An 18,271-nucleotide genomic window follows, 5' to 3' on the forward strand; every position below is an offset into this window, starting at 1 on the left:
ATGTAGAGTGGGCAACAAAGATTTTATGTCATCAATAATACAAAGAGTAGGTAGAAGAAGCTCACTGGCCTGCTCACTAGGTGGGGGATGGAAGATATTCAAAAATGTTTTTTAAATGACTGTCCATAGATTACAAATGAAGCAGAAGCCAGCTGTGAGTTACATGGCGAGATGAGCTGACAAAGTTGCTGGGATGAGAATGGCGCAAAATCGAAATAATGGTGCTTTATGAAGGAGGCCTTTGTCCAGCAGTGGACTGACAACGACTGACTGACTGACTGACAGACAGACAGAAGAAGAAGTGCCTAGAGGCCCCAGCCAGGGATTGGAGCCCCATTGTGCTAGACACTGAGGAGCTGTGCACACGGCAGTAAGAGGAGGACTGAAGTTTCTACTAGTGTTGTTGGAAACACTACTTCTTAAGGAGAAACCTGACGAAGACTCAGCAAAGTCCCTACAATATGTGCCCAGGAAATTGTAATTGCATCTTGTGTGTTATTATTTAGCTGTAAGATTTATAAACTATAACAATCACCTATAAGCACCATAGAGCTGTCTGCTCTAAGTGCTGTTTTAGCACAGATTCGTTTTTGTAGGTGAGTTTAGCAGAAAGCTTGGGAACTAGTGAAACTATAATAAAGAAAATAGGGCACTTCAATGAAAAACTTGGTATGCGTAGAAGTGAGTAAGAAAAGTGAAAAGTACAGAGGCTTACCTATGTACATAACTGAGCTAAAGAGTAAGCCATCATACATTTAGCACTTGAGCCTTTTCTCACTGAAGTCAGGTGCAACATTCCCTTGGACATCTATGGGAGAAGGATGAGCCCCTTTAGCACCTCATTTAATAGAGATGGAAAATCACATCTATTTTCTATTTGCATTTTGGTTGTGACTTTAACAAAAATGGAAGTGGCAGTGAAATACTGTAACTCACAGACAAATGAAGGATTATTTAATGGATTTATATTTCTTTGTCTTTCTTGGGCTGAGCGGGTAATCTGCAGTTAATAACAGACTCCATTCCCAACATGGGTTATTCCTGTGTACAGGCAAAATCCTTGCCTTTCAAATAAATCACATTTTTTTCCAGTTCTGTAATTGAGAAGATGATTAGAATTGGGGCTAGCCCCTCCCCACCCTATTATGGAATTATAGCAGAAGATTCAGCTATGAAAAATCCATGCATTGCAAAGACTTGCACGTATCCTGGGATCTGCCAGGGACAAGGGATTTGCAGGATTTCCACAACATTGCCAGCTGTCTCTCTGCTGTACTTGGGTAGTATGGGCTCCTGCAGAATAGGTACTGCCTAAGATTCCCTTGACCATAGCTAACCCTGGAACCATGTTCCCATGGAGTTTCAACACTGAGGAGGAAGCAGCAACAACAGGTACTGTAGACTTTGTCTCCACATTCTTTGCCTCTTGAGACTGTTCCACACAGGAGTCTCTGGGTGCATATCCCCACCATCACCTCCACCACTAGCAGTAGTGGAGGGAAATATAGAAATCAATTTGACTAGTCATCTGGATTTTTCAAATCTTATTTTAATAATTTTCCACCACTTTACAAGACAAACAGCCAAATTCTGAAGCAACATTAAACCCATATCCAAACAATATGCACCTAAAAACAGGTTTGGAGTGATGAAAATATATACACCAACCATATATATATATATATACACCAACCAACCAACCCTGGCTTCCTTTTTCAAGAAGACAGTACATTTGTTAAAAATGATTATAAAATAAATGCTCGTTTTACATTATAGCACAATAATCTGAGCACAACTAAGACAGTAACAGAGATAACGTTTAGTTTGTCTGCTCTTCTTTCCCATCTCATTAATGGTTTTGCCATGGGTTCCTTCTGGGTCATCTATTAGTAGAATACACTAATATTCGTTTAATCCCACTACAACCAATTATACATCCCCCTTAACCAATCTTTCTCGCTCTTTGCCTACAGAATTATGTCTAATGAAGTATATCAATATTAAGGATTCAAATGATTGCAGTCCCTGTCTCCATGAAATAATTATAACCAGTAAATATCACACATGTAACACCACAGTGACAACATCCAGAGATTGGGAACAGCATAGTAATGATATTCAAACAGGAATCCAGCACCCCCTCAATCCTAGAACCATTAATAACTGCAGCTGGAACAATTGACAAAGGGGAAATGAATCATTCCCTTTGACGAGAACAAACCGATAGTAAAGTGTAATAGTTTATTAAACAACTGAGTTTAGGAGTTAAATGACTAAATTACAACTCCATGGGTTTTTTCGAAGTACTGTCTAATCACAATAATGGATTGTCTGCAAACTTTTATCTTAGCCATCGCCTCTGGAGTTATGCTTTTAAATTATTTAAACATGGTATTAATGAAACATGCAATACTGGTAAAGAAACTACTTTTATCACCACATCTGAAAGACAAAATATATAGTATGCACATTAGAAATATCCACCTTCCAAAGAGCAAGAGCATCCTCCCCTTGTTCCCCTCTTTCCCGCAGCTCCGTCCGCAAAAATTTGCGGAAGTAATTTGATAGCCACAATTGTTGTTGATTCTGACTTGACTTCAAAAAAATCAAAAAAGAAACTTTCAAAAACATCCTGTGCACCTATTGTGTTGCATTATGATCCAGCGTGAATGTCATGTCAAAGTACAGCATATGGGAACATATCACTGAAACATGAGACTGAATCACAAGCAAAAAACGTATAAGAATTGAAACTGTGTAGTCAAATATATATATCATATTATACACACATAGAAGGGCTGAGTTTGCACAGGGTAATATATTTCTGGCATTTCCTAATTTTTGAGTGCTTGACTTTGCAACCTTAATGTTCTTGTAACATAGGTTAAATATTTTTATACATATATAAATTATCTAGGGCTTTTTTTTAAAGGAAATTGATCAAACAGAAATTACATTGTGTGGAACCAAAACTGACTTTCATGTGGGTCATCAATAAGGCTGCAAGTTTGTCATGGAGGTCACGGATTCCATGACTTTCCGTGACTTCCATGACTTCTGCAGCGGCTGGTGCGCCTGGCTCAGGGACAGCTCAGGCAGCCCCTGTGCCAGTCGCACCGGCCACTGCTGGGGCAGTCTCAGGCCATCGCGTTTCCCCCTCACAGCACAGCAGACTTTGGGTGTGGGAGGGGGCAGAAGGTTGGGGCACGGGATGGGGTGAGGCAGGCTCTGGGTGGTGCTGCTGAATTGGAATTAATTTGCAGACTGGACACCATTAAATTAGGCTTGAATAAAGACTGGGAGTGGATGGGTCATTACGCAAAGTAAAATTATTTCCCCATGCTTATTTTTCCCCCCTACTGTTACTCTCACCTTCTTGTCAACTGTTGGAAATGGGCCATCCTGATTATCACTACAAAAGGTTTTTTTCTCTTGCTGATAATACCTCACCTTAACTGATCACTCTCGTTACAGTGGGTATGGCAACACCCATTTTTTCATGTTCCCTGTGTGTGTATATATATATATATCTTCCTACTGTATTTTCCACTGCATGCATCCGGTGAAGTGGTTTTTAGCCCACAAAAGCTTATGCTCAAATAAATTTGTTAGTCTCTAAGGTGTCACAAGTACTCCTAGTTCTTTTTGCTGATACAGACTAACATGGCTACCGCTCTGAAGCTTATCTTGGGGGCTCCCTGGAAGTGGTGACCTCCCCCTCGCTCAGCTGCTAGGCGGAGGTGTGGCCAGGCAGCTCGGTGCGCTGCCTCCGCCCAGAGCGCTGGCTTCGCAGCTCCCATTGGCCAGGAACCACAGCAGATGCAACCCCCTCCCACACCAAATTCTGCTGCTGCTGTAGAGGGGAGGTGTGGAGCCAGCTAAGGAGCCTACTGGTCCTGCCAACCTCCTTCCCACAACACCAGCGGGGGCCTCGAGCTGTGCACCACTGCCTGCACCTCCCAACACTTTGGCTGCCCTCCCACAGCACCTGTGGGGCCCCCAGGCAGCTCCCTCCCAAGTTTAAGTCATGGGTATTTTTAGTAAAAGTCATGGACAGGTCACAGTCCGTTAATTTTTGTTTACTGCCCATGACCTGTCCATGACTTTTACTAAAAATACCTGTGACTAAACGTAGCCTTAGTCATCAACATAGTAGAGACCTTTTGAGCCACAGCACAGACTTCTCTGCCACCTGAGCTAGCTGATAGCTGTTGTCGGTTGTCATTCTTCGTGTGAACCAGCCAGTAGAGGGAGGTAAGACATTTTATCATTGGGTTTCACAGATATTTGCTGACAACAGAGGAATGTTCAGACCTCTTTCACCCAGCTCCATGTTCTGGAAGGGAGTGTTCTCTGGTAAATAGACACCCACCTGCCCATATCTGTGCTAAGACTGACCCATTTCTTCTGTCCCCTAGCATGCCCTCTCCAGTCAACCTTGTCATTTGCAAAATGGGGACAATAATAACCTCACAGTCATGTCATAAGGTCTAATTCATTAAGGATTGGAAAGTTCTTTTGGAACCTATAAGGTGTTACAAAAGCAGAAATTATCATATGAAATTCCTGCACAATCAGCAGAGTACATGCAACACAGATAAACACAATTAGTTGTTCAATGCTATATACCTGACCTGGAAAAAGAAACCACGGTCAGCCCCAGTTTCTACAATCTAGAGCATATCAGCTGTACAGGAAGAGAAAACAGAGTAGTTACCAGTGGTGCAAATTAGGAGGGGTTTTGGGGAGGGATTAATGCCGCTTGTTTACCACCTCCAACCCCTGGTTTTTGCACTTGCTCAGAGTTCCATAGGCCACAGCCAGAGCGGCCTGACCACTTTTATGCAGTGGTCACATACTAAATCAATACAGCTGGTGCCGGAACAGTACGAAGTGCCACCCTGCTGCACAGTCACAATGCCACTTACATTTCAAATGCTAAATTTCAGTGAGTGGTGTTGCAATCTGGCGCACAGGGTCGCACAACGCCACTCAAATCTGGCCCAGTTGCCCCTCCATCCATACAGGTGGGCAGCCAGGCCAAATGAAGTTGCGACGTGGTGCATAAGCAGTTTGTTCCTGTATGGTGGAGCGCAGGGGAGTCTGCCAAGAACTTGACTCCTGCCACCACTAAGTCATGCACTGGGTGGGTAAGAGACGGAGAGACTCCCTGGCTGAGGGAGCCCGGGGGGCCTGCTGGGAGTTGTGGGCAGGGCAGGGGGAAGAGCAGGGACTAGAACAAGTTCCCTGCTGGGGGGATGGGAATTTGCTTAGCCTCTCAAGAAATAACTGAATTGGCACCACTGCTCATTTGTCTGAGGGCTCGAGAGACAAGGCATTTCATACGAGCATCCCATTACTGAAACACCCGTTCAAGATGATCTTCCAACAGTATTCACCCAGACTCTGACTTTGGTAGCCAATAACCTACAGATGAAAGATTCCCGGTGTTCTGAATAGGAAAGGAGTTGAGAAATGAGCTCCTCTCTTTCTCAGGAAATTTCTTCTCTGCAGTAGTCAGGCCTGCAAGATCAGATCCTCAGGACCATCTTCTTTCCACCTCCCAAATTCTGAAGAGAAATCTTCAGAGGAGGCTGGGGAATCAGGATGCTTCTGAGCTGAAACTGAGCTACTGCTTGAGGTCAGAGAGGGCAGTGACATGCAGTTTCAGAGACACAGGTGTGGCCTCTGCAGGAGGAAGCCAAATGTGACTGGAAAGTGTGGTCTCGCTGAGGCTGGGGAAGCAGGCAGTTAGCAGGCACCAGAGAAGGAGTTAAGGGTGAATAAAAAGGAAGACCACTGAAATTCAAAAGAGAGTGCTGTGACAGGCTGGCTACTGAGAGCACTACAGAAAGCTCTCTGCTGTGAGAGGGACAGCAGAAAGTGGAAGGAAAGTTGCCAGGATAGGAGTCGGGAGGGGAGATGTACCCCACCTGGAAGTGCTGGCTCCTGTGCTCACAGTTTGGACAGGGGAGGCAAAGGCTCCAAAGCTAGAAAAGGGCTTAGGAGGGGTGCCCAGGTGGAGGGTTGGCTAATGGGTGCTTCCGCCAGGGCCTTGGTTTACATCTCATCTGATAGACCCACACACAGAAAGGTGCAGAATGCCTATTTTATATCTTGCACTGAGCAAGCCTAAGGCAGGGAGGTAATTTCAAATGTGAATCACCATTGAGTCTTGGGAGGAATCCAGGTTTGCCTGGGGAAATCACTGAAGTCAGGATGAGGGGCATGGTTTCTTTTTTTTAATATAGGGGCTTTCTGCTGAGCTTGATTAGGAAAGAAAACCTTGAACAGGGGGAGGGGAGGAGACAGAAAAGCACTGCTAAAAACAGGGCTTAAAAAGGGTCTGGATAGCAGAAAAGTATAGGTATATCCCTGGAGAGACTGGGTGGCTGCTGAGAAGCTGTTGAGAAGGCAGGTTGTCTGGAGAGACAATGTTTGAAGAAAGGGGCAATGCAGGGGAGATCCTTGTTGATTCCACATCAGCAGACTGAACTCCTGAGCAGGCAGACAAGCCCACTCCTCCTACACAGGTGACATATTAATGGATCCTCCAGTATGAAATATCAGAGAAGTAGAAATACATTCTAGCTCCTAGGGTCCTGCCTTAATAAGAGCACACTAGTTGTCAGGTGCTCTTCTTGTTTTGTTCATGAAAGGACTGAAGCGGAACCAGTTCCTGTCTAGGCCACTCCCTCTGCAGAAGGTAATGCCAGACCCACACATGAGGTGGCTTCTCAGGTCTCCCCGAACAAGTGTTCCCTTGCTCTTAGTAGGAAACTCTGTTACAGAACATGAAGCTCTGTCTGCCACATCTTCCTCATTGGGGAGGGAGGACGGCCTGAAACTTCTCAACTTTTTCCTTATTTTCTTCCTTAGATGACCCAGAACAAACAGGAGAAACAGGATTCACAAACATAGAAAAGGAAGGAGGATGACCGATGAAAGGACTCTGTGACTCCACTAGGAGGCAAAGTAAACCAGAGTGAGGAGGTCTGGTGGAAGCCTTTATGTTGTTGTTCCTTTGGCCTGAGCAGATAGCCAATATTTGGAGCCTTGAAAGATTGCTTCAGTTAGGAGGAGACATGGATGATACAAGGCAGGTATATTCTTTGGTGCAATATTGTTATCTCTTTTTTTGGTATTAAAATGTTCAAAGTCCTGTTTCCCTGAACACAGTGGAAACAAAGATCAATGGGTAGTTTCCTTGCTCGCAATTTTCAAGTCTGCCCCTTCAGTCAGTCCCGTGCCCCAAAGAGCTCTGTCTCTGCTTCCTCTCAGGGTCATGCTCACGACTGAGGCCATGTCTACACTTACAAGCTTACAGCATCACAGCTGTACCGATATAGCTGTGCCGCTGTAAGATCGCTCATGTAGCTGCGTTATGCCAATGGGAGAGAGAGATCTCCTGTAGACGTAAAAAAACCAGCTCAGTGAGCAGTGGTAGCTATCATGGTGGGAGAACGTCTCCTGCTGACATAGCACAGTGCACACAAGCGCTTATGTTGGCAAAACTTATGTTGTTGGAGAGGAGGAGGGGGTTCACACCCCTGAGTGACAAAAGTTTTGCTGACATAAGTGCCAGTGTAGACATAACCTGAGTCTCTAGCTGTCTGCTAGATTTCTGCCTTTCACACAAACACAGCTTGCTAAACAATCCTCAGCCTCTGCATTTGCAATCAGGGAACCTCTCAGCCCTTAGCTTACGGTCAGGCCTTGCCATTTAGCCCATTTCTTGGACAGTAGCTTTTATTGTTTCCAGCTACCTCATTATATAAAGAGGTTAATTGCACCTTCTATTTAGCCAGAAAGAAGGGCGCTTAGCACACACATTGGCTTTAACCGGGTCTGTGATAGTCTAAACATCACAGACTCACTTGATGGCAGCCATTAGTACCTACCAGCACAATAATATATTCAGCGGAGAGAATTCAGAAGTTCTGAGTCTCCTGGCTTCCCAATGGCACCATAATGTCATCTGTCCCTTAATCCACTGTTTTAGGAGAGGAGAAGAGAGACACGTATGGACAAAGAAGGTTTGGGGCCAGAGTATTGACAATCGCTGAGAATACCTCCTGTTTTGAGTTCATTGGAGTGTTTTGGGTCACTGAGATGTACCCATTTCTTTAACTCAGGCCAGTCCTTGCACATTAATAATGTCAGTTGGAAGAAGAAAAGTGTGATGTTCCACCTGTGCCCTCCCCAGCTGCATCTTGTCCTTCAAAAGTTGTAAAATGACATGCAAAGGTTAAAATAACAAATTACAAAGGAATTGCAAAGTCGCAACTAATACATATTACACATTATTCCCTGAAAAGCTCTATGTTAGTTACTAAACACCATAGTTAATATAGTTAGAAACAAACAATTCCAAAGGTTTAAATACACTAATAAACTTACAGAATCACAAATCAATGCACATCAGGATATCAAGCAGATCAATTATTCATAACAATCTTTTTCTAAGCTGCCAACATATTACACTATGAGAAAACGTATATAACTCAGATGTACTCTGGTATTATATTCCTTTCATAACCATGCCATACATTTAATGAACAATATACACAGGATATCTGAACACCTTGATGTATGGCAAGGGGGAACGCAATTCCCCTTCCACTGCTAGAGCTGAGGGAGAGCTCCTTCTCCTATGGCTGGTTGGCGGGAATATCAGTCCCTCACAGCTTCTCATATTGTTTCAATTGTAACTTCAATTGTAACTGTAAACCACTGTATCCGACCACACATTTTCATTATAAAGCAAGAGGGCAAAGTTAAGACTGAGGGTGGCGGTGATAGTGAGAGACGAAGGGTTTTATAATCCAGGGGGGAACAGGGTGTTAATTTCCAGGCACTCAAACATGATTTTAAAAGCATGTAGAATTTTTGCACAGAAAGTATAACGTTGGTTTGGGATGCCAGCTAGACTCCACTGAAATATACTTTCAACTTATACTGTTGCTATATTAAGGACAGATTTTGTTTGTGATGATTATAGATGTATACATTTATTTCAAGATCAGTTTGAAAAATGTCAGAATTGGTTCCTTACTAGCTATGGGCAGTAGGAAAGGGGGGAAGGTAAAAGAGGGGGTTGCTCTGTCTCTCTAGGATCAACAGGTGTAGAAGGTGTGGGGTACAGAGACATTGTAAATTCCATTCCAGTACTGAATAGCATATGGCTATTAATCGTTTCTTCCAAGAAAACTGGAGATTTTTTTTGAAACAAAGGTGTTTGTTATATGACTATCTGGTTTTGGATTACCTGGTTGAGAAGATTGGCCTGGGGAAACTATTGAGCTAAATGCTGAGTCTGGATGAGGCGATGTATGGAGGTACCTGAAGGAATACTGTCTACATTATAAAAAGAGGGGTTGCCCACTATATTATATTTAACAGGTATTTTGTTGTTCACCTGTGGAAAACTTATTTAGTAAAAGCTGTTGCCAGTGATCTTTAAAACAAGAAGGTGAGTTTCTGTATTTATTTCGTGACATCCAAGTAGTAGACCCATTATGGTCTTTCCATTAAGTGCACCTTAAAACGCTGACATAATGTTTCCATGTCTTTGGCAATCTCAGCTTTCCTACACTTCCAAACAATCCTCTTTTCCCCTGTATTTTGTATACAGTAACTTCTCCATCTCCCCCACAAAAATCCATCCTAAAATCCTCAACAGAAATGTGTGGACAAAAATTTCTATTAAAATAACATGGCAGGCCTAACTGACAAAACCAGAAATTCAGAGTTAAGATTGAAACTCCATACTTAACACACCCCGTTGTGCTTTGTTGATTTTAATAAGTGTTCATCTGACCCTTTGCCAGTTAATTGTAGGGATCTTCAGAATTTCGTTCTAGGCCCCTTGCTTTTTGATACCGATATGCTTCTTTCACGTCTATTTTAGGCACCTTCAGGTGAGTTATCATTGCTAACCTCCTAACACCCAGATCTATTTTGCTCTTTTAGCTGATCCTACTGAAGAAGCATTAGTCTTTTCATCTTACCTCACTAAAGTGCAAATTGGGATCTCACAGAATCTTTTAAAAATGAATGCCGTTAGAAATGAGAAAGACTACAAAATTAGATAGATTCCCTAAAACCTGCTGCTTTGGGTTTTTAGTTCCATTAGTTGGAAATGAGACTGTCACTTACAATACTGCCTGCAATTTGGGGCAGTTAATGGATTGAGTTAGCTGTGTTCTTGCTCTTTTACCACTTACTTATTTGGAGCTTAATCCTGCTCACAACTGATCCCATGGTGAGGGTCCACAGTAACTACGCAGTCCACCTAGTTACCACAGCTCTGGAGGCTACTTGTAGATCTTGGGAGGAGAGAGAAACTCTTTCCCGCATGAGACAGCTTATGTGGCTGCCTAGTTCTCACTCAGGGATTGGAGCCTGTGACTCTGCTCCACTTGATTTCGATATAGGAAGATCAGAGGAGCACCGAACATGTTGTAACTCTGCCTCCCACACTACCCCTTTTGCGGATTTTCTAAGAGCCTCCCCGTTATTAAATCATCAACAGACGGGCACAGCCTATGTGTCCAAGATTATAGAAAATTTTAATTCAGCACTGGAGAAAAGAACCTGTAAGAGAGCATGACAAGTCAGATGTTTCCTGCTGCCACTGTTGCTACCCTCTCCAGGAGGGAGAAGAATTCATGCCTTTGTCCTGAAACAAACAAAGGGAGAAGGAACCTCCTCTTCTAAAGTTCATCCTGTCACGTGGAAAGAGAAAAGTTACCCTGCCTTGGCATCATCAAATTAAGGGAACTCAAAAAGGAAATAATGGCAGGAAGGGAAAAGAGTCACAAAAAGAAGAGAGCTGGGGACTTTCGGAGGGTTACAGGAAGAGACGGGTGCCCTCCAGCACATCAAGGAAATAGAGAGGGTCTTCAAAATGTTTACTGACATTTTAGATAAACTGGATTTTTATGCTCATTTGAACTGATCCTCTGAATCTTCTGAGGTTTGTCCATCACTAGTGGAAATCTAGTGAACAGTATGTTACTGATGGCATTTCCCATTGAATGCAAATGATTCAAAAAAGTTTTTCTGAGAATTTTTCTTTCTTTTCTTAGGCAGCTGGGAGAGGGAAAGAGTTTGAAAAATAAAGAAAATTATATATCACAAGTAACCAGTTGCAACACATTCTCAGGGGCTAACTGATCACCATATTTGGGGTTGGGAAGGAATTTTCCCTCAGGTCAGATGGGGGGTAAGGGGGTTCACCTTCTCTGAAACATGGGGTACGGGTCCCTGCAGGTTTAAACTAGTGTAAATGGTGAATTCCCTGTAACTTGAAATCTTTAACTATGATTTGAGGACTTAAGGAACTCAGCCAGAGGTTAGGGGTCTATTTTAGGAGTGGGTGGGTGAGGTTCTGTGGCCTGCAATGTGCAGGAGGTCAGACTAGATTATCATGATGGTCCCTTCTGACCTTAAATTCTGAGTCTATGAGCAAATGTATTCTCACTGTGATGACATAAAGATGTTATAGCCTAATTCCATCTTCCCTACCCCCACTTAGTGAATGGGAGGGAGCTTTTATGCCAGTACAGTCTATTTCTATACTGTATAGACTGACATTCATTAGTAATTTCCCCCAGTATTTTATAGATCAAAATTGATTTTGTAAAAAAAATAGAAAAAGCTATAATGAGTTAGCTGATAAACATTTATTTGTTCAAAAATCATTAAAGTATTGACATGTTTCTATGCACTAACACGTTAGACAACTTGCTTTTTGTTTGAGCCAAGTCTTTCAACTCTTGTCTTCTCAAAACTGCAAACTTCCCCTGTTCTTTGAACATCTCACAAACTGTACTTAATAGAAACAGTATCTCTGGGTGTAGCTGTGGTCTGATAAGGTCATCCCAATGGTGAATTTTCCATAGGAGTGTATGTTACAAATAACAGGATTTTCTGGTCACTTTTTTCCCCCTGCTGATTCCAAGCTTCCTCCTCTGCACAGGAAATATTAGATTTCCAAGGTAGCTGCTGGGCTAAGCTGTTTGGTTCTGCCTTTACTCCTAAACAATGTAAATGCCTGCCAGTGAGTTCTGCTTCTTTAGCTCTGGTCCAAAGCCGGTTTTCTGTTTACATTCAGCCATTTGATCAGGTACATAAATAGATTTTTTAGATTTTCTTTTAAAACTAGGGTCATAATGGAGGGTCACTCATTTATTTTACAAGCAAAAAGCCAACTTTTTGGAAGTCATGAACTTTGCCATATCCATATTAAATGTTTAAATTCATTCTAATGTGCAGTGGCCCCAGTAAACCTCAGCAGCAGGTCCATGATGAAGTTGACTATTTTTTTAAAAGCTACATTTTTAGTATTTGCTCTTGTTTTTTTAAGAGATTGGTTAAAAATAACGCAAACCAAACAACTTCCACTCCTCACCACTGTCAGACTACAAACCCACTGGGTTCCCTTGCATGGTGGCTGACAGAACATGTCACTTTCCTCAAATTCTTATTGAATGGCTTTCCGTATGTAATTTTGCAGCATCTGCTACCAGTCAATTGCTGTGAACTCTTTTACATGGATGTTGGTCAGATCAGGGCTGTAAAATAGGAACATGAGGGTGGGGAATCTGAGCAGAGTGGCAACCAGCCATGAGTGTATTCTGGTAGTGCATTCTGCTGGAAAGTTCTTGACTTTTTCAGAAGGTTGGTTGACTAGTGTGTGTCTTAGTGAGGCTGAGATCTATGCTCTGCAAGGAAATGTGATTTTGCAGCACATTTAGGCCCCAATCCTGCAATTGAATCTGCACGTATGGACCATTGCACCCATCCAGCATCCCACTGACATCAGTAGGGCTCCATGTGGCTATAAGCATCTGCCTATGTGAATTCTATTGCACAATCACTTCAAATATGATTCAGTTGGCAGATTACTGACAGTGTCCAATGGGTTATGGCTCAGTAAATCTGCAAAGTGTGCACAGTAGAGGCCCATACACCCTTCACAATATGGGTTCTCATGTCTTCCACAAGTTCACAGCAACTACATCTACTTCATGAGCTACATCCATTGAGGAGAACCTGGGGTCCCCTCTGGTCATTATGACTATATATATATTCCAGACGATACACTATTGTACGGCTACTATGAATATATACTCTTCATACTGTATACACTACAACCGTATCTCCTTCAAAGCACCACACATAATGAAAGTAAACTCATTTCTGATCTACACCACTGTGTAAATTAAAAAGAGTTAAATATCCACTTAAATTCTGTATTCCATTCCCAGTCTTCTGGTTTGTAGCAAGTTCTCTGTGAAAGAGGCTTTAGGTTAGCTCCTGCGGATCCTGTGCAACGGTCTGCCTCACCTTAGTCAAGTCACTTCCCCGAAAATGCAATGTGTTAGTAAGAGAGCTATATACAGGTAGAGTCTACTTCTTTTCTTGGGAATCCTGTGCTGCTAGAAACAGCTGATGATATATTTCGGGCCTGATTCCTCTCTCAGTTACACTAATGTAAATCAGAAGAAACTCCTCTGAAGTCAGCTGAGTGCAACCTTATACAAGTGGCATAACTGAGAGAAGAATCAGGGCCTTTGTTTCCGGCTTTGGGCTAGTGCCTTTAGCGTTTTTCATTTTGCTACTATGATTCCTAGAGAAATAAGTATAAAATAAACCTCCAACACACAGTACCAGTTCATTTACTGATCCTCATTCTGTAACCACAGTTACTAAGGAAATAAGTGTGAGGTCTACCTCCAGCATGCAGGACATAGGGACAATGCATGCATTCATTTCTAGTTAAATACAAAAGGTATGTCATTAATAAAGAGTAATCAACTATATTAAGGAGTATACGGGGGATTAGCTGCCTTTGCTCCAACATAGTACACACTACTTTTTTATATATATATAAATACCCCCACCTCCCTTGAAGTCAACATTTCTGTCACAATTTTTAAAGTATTTTACATATAAAACGCTGCAGATTTCCAGATGAGCCCCTATGTATAGGCATATATCAATTTAATCTGAAATGCTACAACTGACATAGTATAAAATATCCCTAATGCGACAAAAAGCCTCACATGATTGTCAATTCTGACATGAAGGAATTAGCATACACTACAACACAGCACATGGAGTTTACTGTCTTTAAAATTTATATTTAGCCACGAAATCAAACAGTGCTCAATGTAAACATGTAGTTGATTTTTATAAACTGTGATTAGATGCAAAGTTAGCAACTTGGAAAACAGCACGATGATACCAAGGGGGTGTAGCAGGGGGATTAGAAATACTGAGAAACCACAAAATATTTCCCATTTTATCAATTTAAAAACTGTCATTCTTCTACAGAAATACCATTTCTGTTATTTTCTTAATACGTCACTTTTGTAAAAAGGAAATGTGGCATTATTACAGATAACTTGACTTCTTTAAAAGTATTCCCAAACCTCATTTCCCTTTGAAAATCTCTCTGAATGACAAAGTACACAGGGCCAAATCCTGCCCTCTGTTACATTTAGGCAACCTATTTCAGTTCAGTAGGATTGCATGGATGCAGCTCAGACTAGAGTTTGGCCCACATTATATGTACAGAAGTGATCAGGGAGCAAACACGTTTTCATTCAACTCTCCCTCCAAACTGTCAGTTGGACAAAAAAACCCCAAAACAATTGTTATATTTTGAAAGAAAAAGAAGTGAGTCTTTTAGTCACAAAACTCAGCAGTAAGAGGATATAAAGGGTGATGCCAAGAGCCTTTCCTAGTAGCCATTCCAAACAAGTCAGAAACTGAAACAAGAACTGGGTCATAAGATGAAAGCATTGTATATGCAGTAACATGGAAGAGCTAGAAATACAACTTGTCAGCCCTACACAAAGTATGTTATAATCTTACCTAGGGATTTCATGGAACACATTATTACTATTAATCTTACCTACCACAAAGGGATGCTGTGCATTCTAGTAAGTTAACTTTTGCATAGCACTTTGAAGAGGTAAAACTCTGTATAACGTCAGTGTTATGTATTATTGTATACTCTACCTTTGTCTTTTTTTGTTAAACTTTAGAGACAGAATCCTTCTATTTGCTTCATTCAGTGTTATAATTATATGCACATTGCTGTAAAAAGATACATTAATCAGGGTAAAAATTGCACTTCAACTGAGATAAATGTCATCCTAAAATTTAAACAAACTTTTTTTCTCTGTAAAATATTTATATTTAAGGGACAGCGTAGATTTGTCAGAAAAACGACGTGCTTGAAAACTGAGTTCATGCCACAGCTAGACCTCTAAGTATCCTGCCATGATATTGGAAGCTCTTTCAGAGGGTAAAACAGCAGGTTGTTTCCCTGATTGCCAATACCTATTCCAAAAGATGGGGCAGAGGCAGTAACGGGCATTTTGTACAATTTCTTCTGGAATGTGAGCTGGCTGCAGATGAACACTAATATTTAGTCAGAGACATATTTACTGATATTTTTTTCAGCCAACCATCACAATATACTATAAAACATATGAAGACGGCAGAACAGTTAGGCACATTCTGAAGAGTGCTTTTATTTTTTTCCCTAACTATAATGGGTGATTGCTTTTCTGCCTAAACAGCTCAAAAGGGCTATGAAAACTAAAGTCCTTAAAAGCTGTTAAATGCTTTTTCAGCTTTACAATAAAATTCTGCATTACAAATCTTCTGGTAAAATCTCTGGAGCGTTACAAGCAGTACTTACATAATTTTCCGTTAAGTCAGTGTTTGTATATTCAACACCTAGAAAATAAGGAAAGTGAATGTGGGTAATGAAAAAAACAACATCCCTCCCCCCCACCAACTCCAATCCCTCCCCTCCCGCCCCCCACGTACACCTAAGAGGCAGGAGGGAAAAAAACCCAAACAAAAACCCTCAAACAGCCATGCAGCTATTAAACATATGCCAAAGTAAACAATAGTGTTAGGGTCTGCCATAGCTTTGCCCTGCAGGTAGACGGCAGGCGGCACAGAAGGAAAGCAAATGGAAAGGAAAAGAGAAAGACAGTACAGGATGTGGATGAGATGCCGAGCCCTGAGAGCATGAACGGCCTGATTGTGATACTCAAGTCACACCATCAGCCATGCAAAACAGGACATACCTTTCTGGCTTGCTGGTTCTGTCGGCTGAAACAAAGCAGTCCCATTCTCAGCGGGAGGCCAAATCAAAATGAAATTTTATTTAGTCTGCACTGTCCCCAGATTGGGTTTCAGAATGACTGCTTTAGGAGATAGCATGGATGTGGGTGATGCATGCTTTGCATATGAAACTGCAGTAGAAAAAAAAAATCTACATAATCAAAAAAATCTGTGCTGTGTGTATGGCAAAAAACCCTGGACGTTAGTGATTCAGTGACAATGGAGGTTTTCAGAAATGACCTTTCTGAAAAAAAATACATTTTTCTCTCCAAACAATATTTTCAATAAATACATAATAGGTCATTTTACATATAATTATTCAGAAGCTGCTTTGAGTGACTTAAACATGATCAACATTTATCTTACTGTTTTTTAAAAATGCATTAGAATTATTGTTTGAAAAACAAATACAGAGAAAATATACATCTAAAGAGTATTTTTGTGTCTTGCAGTGACAGGTTTTGTACCTCAGAGTCCTTTACAAATTTAATGTTTTGTTTAACTCCCTTCTTACTACAGCATCCAAGGAAAGGCCTAGAAAAAACATCTGCTTTATGTACCACTAATCTAATGCATGCCACTTTGCACTTTCAAGGAAGGACCCATTTATTTAATTACACTCTTAATTTTGCAGGCTATTAATATATATAAAAATCATCAAATGATCTCAAAATGTTTGCATTAGAAGTTAAAATAACTTATGAAGACAAGGAATAGTCTGCAGAATATGCAGGATATATACCATGTAATGCCTTTGTTGTCAGTTATGCTGCAAATGAGATTTTCAAATAGGATTTGCAGACGCAGGGCAGCGATCGACACAGTGCAACAACAAGGAAAGAGAAGTTGCACACAGTAGTCTGTGAAAAAAGGGGCAGAATGTAGCCTGTTTGTAAATACATATTACTATCCTAAGTAAACACTTATCACTGCTTGATTTTGCTACATCAGTTACTTGGAACTAGGTGATACCAGTAATTTTATTTTGTATATGTATCTATGTGTGTGCGCGCGTGTATATGCCTGTATTATACTTACATGTAGATGCCTGTATAAAAATAAAACAATATACATGGGTTCAATTTACAGATATTTCCATGCTAAAACAAGCAGTGTTAATGTTATGCTCTATAATGTACTGAGGGGTAAAGAAGAGGACAAAAATATTAAAGAATATTGAGAATGCAAAGGGGATAACGATCCCAAACAAAGATAACTTCCAAGAATAATGAGATGCAATACAAATCTTTTACACAACACTGATGGAAATCACTGACAACAATGCCACTATGTACATACACCCCTTGGAGAAATGGTCAGACCATTTTAGAATTCAACCTTCCTTGCTTTGTAGGCTGAGCTTGAGATTTTCAGTAATATGTACTAGAAAATTGGTACTTTAAAATTAATACATGGACATTTTGGAAGGTAACTTCAAACACATACTGTGTACTCCTTTGGTTCTTTAAAGCCAGAAATCCACAAGGAGTAGAGTGCAAAAATACCCCCCCCCCCTTTGTCTTGTAACAACTGTGTTTGTATTTCTTCTTAGTAATAACAATAGTAGTTGGATTAACTATTGTCTTGAGTAAGATGCTCTTAGCTATTCTCCAGTTTCATACTGTATCATATTTATTCTGATATACATCTTACAAGGGAAGCTTTGTCTGAATTGAATGAATCTTGATTTTTTATAAATGCTACTTCTTGTCATAGGACCTCCCTCCTTTGTGGAAAAAAAAGAAGCGAGTATTCCCAAAATTCAATGCACCTGGCATTCACTTTATACCTAATAAGCATCCGTGAATATGCAAATGTTCTCTGTCTCCAGTAACCTCATTAATTTATTCCTCAGGCAATCAAAGAATGTGAACCAGTCCTCTGCCACTAATACTGGAAGTGGTACGCCATTCAGCACTGCTAGAATCAGCTGAAAGCACATTCTGCATATTGAAAAACTGTTTCATCTTTCTTCCTGCCTTTGCTACTCTAATTCAAACAAAGACTTCCTACCTCAATCTACATAGCTGACAGCAAAAGTTGAAAAATGCCAAGGAATAATTAAGGCCCAATATATATATAAAAAGAAGGTAAATAGTTTAAACAAAATCTCAAC

At 41.0% G+C, this 18,271-nt stretch overlaps 1 long non-coding RNA gene across 1 annotated transcript in view; it reads right to left on the bottom strand.

Moving 5' to 3' along the window:
- LOC122463902 overlaps positions 1-16,617 on the bottom strand; it is a 165,525-nt gene extending 148,908 nt beyond the window's left edge. The window contains exons 1-2 of the long non-coding RNA XR_006287635.1: positions 16,119-16,617; positions 15,722-15,759 (exon numbers count right to left, since the gene is read on the bottom strand). This is a non-coding gene — a long non-coding RNA (uncharacterized LOC122463902). The remainder of the gene's footprint in view (positions 1-15,721; positions 15,760-16,118) is intronic.
- Between the last annotated feature and the right edge of the window lie 1,654 nt (positions 16,618-18,271).

This window comes from Chelonia mydas, chromosome 1, assembly GCF_015237465.2.
Source record: "Chelonia mydas isolate rCheMyd1 chromosome 1, rCheMyd1.pri.v2, whole genome shotgun sequence".
Taxonomy (NCBI): Eukaryota; Metazoa; Chordata; order Testudines; family Cheloniidae; genus Chelonia; species Chelonia mydas.